We start from the raw sequence: 10659 nt of genomic DNA, 5'->3' as shown, positions 1-10659 counted from the left end.
TGTCAAATACCACTTTTAATGTCGGGTGGATGTGCCGGCAAGCATCAATTATAAGGATCACTTGAATAATCATTACATCACAGATGCTTAGCACAGTGAATTTAAATGCAACATGCTCTGCTGGTACAAATGACCTTTTTCTGCTCATAGTATGCTCAAAGTGGAACCCCGAACTGGCTTATTGTGTGAAGAAAGTACAATGTTAAATACAGACAAGATTTCATCTTATGTGTGATATGCATTTAATCATTATTCACTTTTCTTCCCTGCAGGTAAACTCAATATGGCAACAGCTGGAACCATGGTTCCTTATTACAGTTACTTTGACAACAGTTCACCTCCATCACGCACCTTGGAGGAGAGAGAATTTGTTGCGACACGGATTGTCGCCCCTACACGGATTGTCGCCTCCTGCTCGGGGCGACAATCCGTGACGGGCGCTGGCGGCACGGATTGTCGCCCCCTACACGGATTGTCGCCTGGCGACAATCCGTGACGCTTGTGCAGTTCCCAGTTTTTGACCTCGAAGGCGACAATCCGTGTTGGCAAAAAAATTTGTTGCGACACGGATTGTCGCCCCGTCACGGATTGTCGCCCCGGGCTCGGGGTGGTTCCTCCGGTGTTAAGCTTTGGTTGAATGGGTATGACTGGTAAGTTATGCGTATGTGTGTGTGTGTGTGTGTGTGTGTGTGTGTGTGTGTGTGTGTGTATTGTGAGCTGCATGATATGTGATGTGTATGATTTGTTGTGTGTGTGTGTGTGTGTGTGTGTGTGTGTGTGTGTTTGTGTGTGTGTTTGGAGTATAATAATACAATAATGTAGAAACTGTGCATGTGTGGTGGTTACATGGTGGTAGTGGTTTGTTTGTCTGTGTGTATACGTGTGCCTGTATGTTTACGTGTGTATGTGGAATATAGTGGCGCTACTGTGGCAATACAAACGCCTTCAGAGTGTATGAGCACGTGTTTAAAGAATTCACACCAGCGTTGATCTAAAAATAGTATGGGTGTGCCAACCAATATCAGCGGTGAGGCGGGCTAGGCGAGAGAGAGACCGAGAGAAAATACATACGAGGGAGGTACCCTCCCCAAATGTTATTTGTCTTTGTTCATTTTTCCCTGCAGTCATTTTCGTCTATCAGTCTTATAAACTAGAACGTCCATACCACTATTCTTTGTCCCAGAATAGGTTTGGCATGCTTTATGCATGAGCGAATAATTTCCACACGCCGTAAAAAAAATGTCAATCGTTACTTGATTAATTAGCACAAACGAACTGCCATTGCACACCGCTAATACATACGTAATACAAACAAAAACCAACAAACACTCAAACAAACCTCATAATGCAAACAAACCAACTCAACACTTTTTTCCTTGATATTTATTGATTTCAATCAAATCATTCATAAATCGACCCATTCTGGGTGCAACATGAACAAAAAAAAAGTTACAAATGGCAATTCGAAACAAAAGCAAATCCATGGTCAATTTATACCACAAAATAAAATAATCTCACTTCAACATAGATAACTCGATTATAGATCAACCCTACTAATAATTTCTTCACGAGAAAGTTTTGACATGCATAGGGCCCTACCAAACCTATATTCCTTGAATATATTGGTTTGGATCATGTAACACCTTCTTACTTAAAAGGGCATATACATAAAAAAACACACAAATATATTACACAAATCTAGAATGAAATCAGTCATAAAAAACCCCACCACCCCCTCCCCTCCCAAACCGAAACAAATCTAGGGCCTACATCTATCCTAAATATCAAATCCTACCAACATCAACCCACCAACCCCTGATTAAACAAAACCTAAATCATCCCACACCCACATTCACCCAAATACATACATACATACATACACACACACACACACACACACACACTGACACACACACACACGAAGGTTCGTTATTCCGAAGTTTCGTTTTTTCCGAGGCTTCATTTATCCGAAACACACAATTCCTTATACCTATAGTGGTTCGTTGATCCAAAAATGAAATTCGGAATAACGAACCTTCGGAATAATGACCCTTCGGACGAATGAGCCTTCTGACGAATGAGCCTTCAGAATAACAAACTTTTGCAATAACGAAATGTAACCCCCTTCCCACATACCGACGCACACCCGAACCGATACCACATCCTTCCTGATGAAACGATTTCCCAATGTTGATAAATAAGACATAATGGACCGTATGCAGAAAAGCAGCATCCGCCCGCACGCAAGCTCCACTCCGAATTCATATACAAATCTGCCAAACAAACTCATCAAATTCAAAGCTGCTGATAAAATCAATATCAATGTTTATGCCAGCAACAGCTTACTAGGTATCCCTCCCCACGCGCAGCTAAAAAAACACATACGCAAAAAACTGACATAATAAACACATTCTTCCATCACACACACACACACACACACACACACACACACACACACCCACACGCACAAACGGACACTAAATTATCATGTGCACGCGCACATACACACTTCCTTGAAACCTCACCATGAGTTTTTACATGGCATGTTTGCATGGATGTAGCCATGTAAGTTATGTGTTAGTATTTCAATGATTATGTCCAGAACGATGTTACCCAGCAAAATGTGCTTCGAGGGCGGGCGACAATCCGTGCCGCCAGCCCCCTACACGGATTGTCGCCCCGAGCAGGAGGCCACAATCCGTGTAGGGGCGACAATCCGTGTCGCAACAGAATTCCTCTTCCCTACTAAGTCTGCTCACCAGACGGCTTTCAAGCCAAGACAGATTCAGACCAAGTCATTTCGTCTTCCTCCGCGCTCATGGACCAACATCGAAATCAACAACAAGCTGCGAAATAGCGTGCCAGACTCGTGCCGGCTGGAACCATCGGATGCCTTTCGGCTGTGGGTTGAGGGTGGGCGTAGGGAGCCACCCTTCCCTCCACGATATGATCCAGACTACAACAGCAATATATGGAGGAACTTTAGCCATGGGGAGGGGTATAAGGTTAACACTCCTGGTAGACGAGTGAAGGAGACGGTGGCAGCTATGTACCCCATTAAGATCCCATCACACTCAGAAATGAAGGAGCACACATTTACCAAGTTCCTCAGTGAAGTTCCAATCGTCAGGGACCCCAAAAGACGCCATCTTGCCATCTCGCACTCCAGAGGCTCAAACTCCGCAGCGAGATGCGGGTACCTCCCATGGATGCAGAGGGTAATTCGCTTCCCCCTCAGGGCTTCAAGAGACACCCAAAATTATTCCAGGGTCAGCCGCATGCCAACATCACCACAAAGTTTAGACAAATGACAGAGATGGAGCAAGAAAGCGAGCGCAGTCGACTAGGAACTCACAGAACTAGTCCAAATCGCCTGTGGAAACTTTCTTTCAAAGACAATAACCCTGAATTTGAGCAAGTTCAGAAAGACATTGAGAGCAGGAAATTATCACCTAAAAAGCGGAAAGATGCAAGAAGTCCTACTCCTGCAGAAATTCTATTCAAATGAGGTGTTAATTATGGAAAGAAGATGATTGTATTGTGCGTAAAAAGTGAATTAGTGCAAAATTCCCTTGTCAGCTCTTAGAGTAACATTTGCTCTCTTGTTGAATGTAATTTATCTAAGTTCTGTACAACTGACTAGTGCCAAATGTTAGGCATGTACAATGTCGTAGAGTGTGCTGTAATCATGCAGAAAATTGTTTAAGTGTATGACAAAGTTTCATCTGCAGCAAGTAATTATCAAAGTGAAGGAGAGAAAGCTCACTTTTATAATATTATGTTGAAAGTGTCTGCTGCAGTGAAATACAACTACAAGGAATATCTTTACACTCTAAATTAGATTTTAGGTTAGTAAAAATGAAGAGTTTGTCTGCAAAAACCGATAAGTCCATTTTTGAAGATTTTGAAGTACGGTCTCTGTCATAAAGTACAAAATAATACATTTTAAATGATATATTGGTCACTACATATAAAGGTATATTTTTGAAGTTATGGTCAAAAGAAACAAAAATTTTCTTATTATTCTCTTTATTTTTCTTTACCTTTAATCGCAAATATCTCCATTTGACAATTTGACATGGACTTATCGGTTTTTGCAAACAAACTCTTCAAATATTACACTCCAATATACAAACTGTGTAGCTTCAAATGTGATCAATCCCTAAATTGTGTAAATACAAGGTAAGACCTTGGTATGAGTCATGCATGTATTTTCATTTTAGATAATACCAAGTTATTTTGACTTGCTTGATGTAGTACAATCTTATTGAATCATATAGTTATGCCATGCTATCTGTTGAAATACTACTTTTGAAGTTCATTTCCCTCAAACGTTTGCCCTCATTGGCCAGCAGCCCTGTCAGTAAATCAGCAACTCTACAATACCTTCTAACTAAAGAGGCATATACAACATTATATTGTGCACTCTCGGTATAACAAACACTGTTTAAACAAAATGTTAGATAAAACAAAGTGAAATTTAGGTCTCAAAATTATTATCTATACAATTGTTTAATACACTTTACATGTTTGGCTACAACAAAACTTCAATTTAATAATAATAATAATAATAATAATAATAATAATAATAATAATAATAAAAACCACTGCTCCCAAGGACTTTATAATAGCCGAAGTAACCTGTATAGATTTCCATCAGTTTTGCCCATGAACTATTGATATACAATCAGCTGCATGTGTTTCCTCTTGCTTTTTATTCAGCAGATACTAGAATACTCTCGAAAGCATGTTGGAATAACTAATGTCGGAATTATTATACATTGTGGGGAGAAAATCTTTTTCCATGGTAGAAGAACTATTTTCTACCATCTCATGCATTTGTGTCTGCATGTAGATCTCGTTTTTAGCCATGTACTGTGGAATTATGCCCTGTTTAGGAGTTTTAATAGATAATGATAATAGTAATACTTCATTTATAGAGAGCATAATAAGTACATGCTTCTCTATGTGCTGTACAATTTAGATACCGGTACAACATACTAACAAATGACTAACAAATTAACAAAAGGGTTAAATGAATGTTTATCTTAATCAATCTATCAATCAATCAATTTATCAAATTCCTTTCATCCCAAAATAGTGAGGGTTTCATTCATGGCAAAAATGTTTGAATACCAAGGTAAGGAACATATTACTTCTAAAGAAAGTGCAAACAGTATATCTGTGCAGTGATCGTGCTGTATATTTAATGTATTAAAGCAAAAAGTGCTTGCTGATAAAACAAAACCCTTAATGAACCAGTGACTTATGGTACTTGTTTGGATATTGAAATTGATTTGACAATCAGGTTTTTTTTACTGCTGCTTCAAATGGTAATTTTGATATGTGTGTAGTTTATTGCATGTACACTCCTACATCATAGTCTTTGAAACCCGAGTGAATATTTCATAATACGTGTAATAAAAAGATATATATCCATGTCAAAATCTAGGGTAGGCTGATTTATTTTCGTAAGGATGTGGCTGAAATATGAAAAAGAGTAGTGCATACATGTATCGTATATATATATATATATATATATATATATATTATATCTACCCTGATATATTATATTATATATATCTGTGTGTGTGGGGGGTGTGCTGCGTGCTTTTGTAGATGCTACATGACTGATGCATTCTTTTTTGTCATACACTTGTACATGTATAGACTAGTGATTTTTGATACTTGAATACTCTGTATTGTATACACACATTACAGAATACACACAGACATACAGATATGCTTCAGCATTCATTACGTCAAGAAACAATGTAACATGCAATAATACTCCATTGGCTGTCCCGTGGAATAAGAACACACAAGCCACAGACAAAAATATGTTATAGACTTGTGTCACAGTATCATAAAAAAATTATTACAAAATAAGATCTGAACATTCTGTATGTGTACACAATACGAAGATATACAAAAAAAAATCATCACCGTGATTACATAACCATGAAAAAAAATGGGGAATGAGTTTTCTTCAATTTGTCTCCCTCTGTTCATCTGTACAGAGAAAGACAAATTGAAGAAAACTCGTACCCCATGTGTTCACCCCCATTGTTTCATAGTAATCTATTGCATACATACATGAACAAGTTTAAACAATCTTTTATATTCTATTCCAAAGCCTATATTTTCTAGTTTAATTTCTCTCATTCTTCTATTCTCTTCTCCCTCTTGCTATCTTTCTCTTAATCTCGGCTCACTTCGCTCTTTCCTGTGTCTTCCTTTTCTCTGATTTCCTTTTCATTCATTCAAACACTGTTTATAGCTTTTACAAACTTCATTTCATCTTTCTTGTGTATTATCTAGAATGAAAACTCATTTTCATAAAAAAAATATGTATGGTATGTATATGAAATGAGATAAAGTTGCATTATTATGATAGAAAGGTATGTTTTGAAATCAAATATTGCATATTTTAATTTGTGTAAAAATGTGAGATTTTGTTGTCAATCAGTTTGTGATTATGTAACTGTACTTGTTGAGTGTGTGCTTTTTTTTTACTGTGTATGATGTATTTACATGTTTTTCTGTATTTATTGTCCTTTGTCTTTGCCTTGTGCCTCCTGTTCAATCCAGGAGACAACCTAGGCCTTTCATGTTACACTGTTTATTGATATAATAAAGAACTTAGTGTTGAACAACATAAATGAATAAGCGTTGGCGTATGAATATCACATAAATGCATCTTTCATGGAGAAAATGGACAGCGTAGATATTACTGTCTTTTTAAAAGTATGATACACATGTTATCATATTGCAAACTTCTTTTTATGTTCTCTTTATTATAATATAGCTATGACCCCAAACAGGTAACATCTTCCATGTAATTACTAGAGCCTGCCAAAACCAAGAAAATACCAAAATATTCTTTTACCCTTTCCAAAGTAAAATTGTTTAGACTGCTGTGTACATGTATTTTGTTAGATCGTGATTGCCAATATCTCACGTAGTCTTCTGTAGACTCATGATTTTATTGTGTAGCAGGCTGCAGGTTACACTTGAATTGATCGGACACTAACTTCACAGGTATGAAGCGAGTGAATCAGTTACTCGACAGTACTAGTATTCTCCGCCAAGCCAAGGAATGTGTTCCTTGCAATGCATTCTGCACACAGAAATCAGTGGTTCTGGACGACCCGTTGACGACCTGACCAGTGTCAATCCATGTCTTACCCCCCCCCCCCCCAAAAAAAAAAAAAAAAAAAATCAAGATGGCAACCATCAAAGTTGTCATAGTGTATTGCGCCAAATTAAATGTATTATTTCGATTTTGATACAATTTCGTCTGTTGTGATATCTATTTATATGTTTTTATATATTTTGAACATTGTAATGCTATTCTAAACAGGAACAACAAGAACAACATCAACAACGCAACACAAACGAAAAATTAAGTGAGAAGAGACTTTTATTGTTTTGCTCGGGTTGGTTTGGTTTAATTGCTACCATTGATTTAGATGATATGTCTTGTGCATGGTCATGATTATGAGCTGAAAAAAGAAACAATGTGGAAATCGGCTACAACCGAAATGTATGACATCCCTGTGTGACCAAGGAGCTACTTTTTTTTTCTAAAATTCAAGTTCCATATTCCACATTCCATATTTAGGTTTCATATTCCATTTGATTTTGGAGTAAAATATGTATAACACAACATTCAATTTTAGACATAATTTCACAAATGTATAAGGACATGTAATAAAATGATGTGTAAATATGAGGAACCTACTAAAAAGCAATGCTTGTAGGATGTAGGTACCAAAGAAATAACATAAGTGTTTAGTACAACATGCTAATTACCAAAGATGACGAAACACAAGCGAAAATCGGTATGTCGAGATTATAATAACCTCTTCGGAATGTACAAAATAGTTTATGATGTTCAAGGTAAAAGTCAGGGATTCAATCCTTCATAAAATTGCACTAGTGGTCAAAGAAATGTGGTCAAATGAAGTCACCCGAGCGAGGCATCATTGCGAATAAGAACAGATATATCAAAATGGTCACAACAAGTAAGTATACATAAGATTTTAAAAAATTGGCTTTTAGATTTTGCTTAAAGGAACTTAGAGAACTTGATTGCAGCCGTACAGAATCTAACTCATTCCAGAAAGAAGGACCGGTAGAAGTAATTGTCTTAAGGGCTAAAACTGTACGAACGGGGGAAAAGTGATATGATCCACTTTGTCTTGTAGGGTAATTATGAATTTCACTGTTTTTAACAAACATTAAGGAAAATAAACTAGGAAGATCGCCAATGCTTAACTTATACATAAAAATTTCAACGTAATACAAATACAAATCAGAAACTTTTAGTAATTTACTGGAAACAAACGGTTCATTTGTATGATCCAAAAAATGTGCACGGTTTATAATCCGCAAGGCCTTTTTCTGAATCAAAAATAACGAATCGATTTTAGTCTTAGAGCAATTCCCCCCAGGTCAATATTCCGTAATTTAAGTAAGGTAATAATAGAGTTGAATAGAGGGAATGCAATATGGGCTTGGGGAAGAGGTACTTCAATTTGTGAACAACGCCAACGTTTTTACACAACAACTTACATAAATAATCAACATGAACCTTCCAAGAAAGATTACTATCAATATAAGTACCTAAAAATTTTTTTGAATCTATTTGATTTAACTGCAAACCATTCACTAATACTGAACCTGGAAGAAACCTTATTGTATTACTAAAAACCATATAGTTAGTCTTGTTTATATTGAGCGATAATTTATTTGCCTGTATCCATTCAAATACCAGTTGCAGTTCGTTATTCACAGAATCAAGCAACACATAAGGATCTGAGTGAGAATAAAAAAGACTTGTGTCATCTGCAAACAGAAGAAAAGACAGCAGAGAGGATGAGTTGCGAAAGTCATTAATATAAAGAAGAAATAAAAGAGGACCTAAGAGGGAGCCCTGTGGAACGCCACAGCAAATCGAACTTATTTCCGAGTCATGGTTATTCACAGTTCTTTCTGTAAGATAACTTCTGAACCACTCCAAGGCCTTTCCACGAATGCCGTAATGATTTAATTTGTACAAAAGTATTTCGTGGTCTATTATGTCGAAGGCCTTGGAGTAGTCCAGAAACAGGCCGACTGTATGCGAATTTGAGTCTAAAGCTTTCGCAACTTTCTCTACAAGTAATAATATAGCATGAGTGGTTGCATGTTTTTTCCGGAATCCGAATTGATTATCAGCTAAAATATGACATTCATTTAAGAATTTAAGTAAACGATTATAAACCACCTTTTCAAGTATTTTAGAAAAAGAAGACAGTAATGATATTGGTCGATAATTTCCCAACTCATCCTCTCTACCCTTCTTATAGATTGGTAAAACTTTAGCAATTTTCATTTGAGTGGGCACAATGCCAGTAAGTAAAGACAAATTCAAAATGTGGACTATAGAAAACTCATCGTGACCTGCACTCTTCTTGGGGGAAAGGGAATTAACAATATCTAAGACCTCTGCTTCAAGTACAGGGAGAAAAAATAAAGACCGAGGATTGGAATTTAGTAGATATGAGTGGAAAGATCTGTGTGCAGATGAAATGTTGCGTGCCAAGTTTGGACCAATGTTACCAAAACAAGAATTAAATGCTTCCGCAATTTCTCCATCATCTGTTGTATTCTTGCCTTCACAGACAATCTTATCAATTACACTTTTATTTTCATATCTATGAATCATACCTGCTATGAATTACATTATTAATCATACACCAAGTAGATTTTACATTGGACTTATGCTGTTCAAACAAAGAACAATCCTTTTTCGCTTTACGTAATAGGGATGTAAGGGTGTTCCGATACTTGATGTACTTTGCTTTATTCAAAGCTGTATTATGTGATTTGTATCTGTAAAACAGAGTATTTTTCTTGTTTATGGATCTGAGTAAGGCTTTAGTTATCCAAGGTGAACATGGAACTGTTTTATAATTTCCTCTTTGATTTCTCAATGGAAAATGTGAGTGAAGTAAGGGTAACAAAGTATTCATAAATCTATCATACGCATCGTTCGGGTCAATAGAATCAAAAACTTCATTCCATTCTATTGTGGATAAACTATGTTTAAACAGCTGAATATTATAATCAGAAAATATTCTTGTTTGCGATGAATTATTACACATCTTTTGTTTCTGTGATTCAGGTATAACAGGATTGGTAGAAACTATAACTGGAAAATGATCTGATATGTCTGTTACAACAATACAATGATCAACATAAGTGTCATCGTTTGAGAATACATTATCAATCAGTGTTGCGGAAGCTCCACATAATCTTGTTGGCTTGGTAATACAAGGAGTGAAAAAGGATGATACCATGGCATTTAGAAAATCACGTGTTTGTGGCTTTTCATAATCAAGTAAGTCTAAATTAAAGTCGCCCATTATATAACTGTGTTTGTTGCGGAGATAGGGCGAATCTAAAATTAATTCAAGGATTGACATAAAATCAGAATGATTACAGTTCGGTGGCTTAAATAAATTTCTCCTATTAACACATTCTTACCGTCTGGCATACTTATATCAATAAAGATACTTTCAACTGAATCCGACATAATTCAACTGGGTTACCATTTCAAATTTCAAATCATTCTTCACATAAAATGCCACACCTCCACCCCTTTTACAAACT

General features: G+C 36.5%; 1 pseudogene; it reads left to right on the top strand.

Moving 5' to 3' along the window:
• The first annotated feature begins 283 nt into the window (after positions 1–283).
• LOC139733487 (testis-expressed protein 52-like) lies at positions 284–3508 on the top strand (annotated as a pseudogene).
• Positions 3509–10659: the final 7151 nt, after the last annotated feature.

Source organism: Diadema antillarum, unplaced genomic scaffold, assembly GCF_040938485.1.
Source record: "Diadema antillarum isolate AM-2024a unplaced genomic scaffold, OU_Dant_1.0 seq00000481_RagTag, whole genome shotgun sequence".
In the NCBI taxonomy this organism is placed as follows: domain Eukaryota; kingdom Metazoa; phylum Echinodermata; class Echinoidea; order Diadematoida; family Diadematidae; genus Diadema; species Diadema antillarum.
This window is presented reverse-complemented; position numbering and strand designations above follow the sequence as displayed.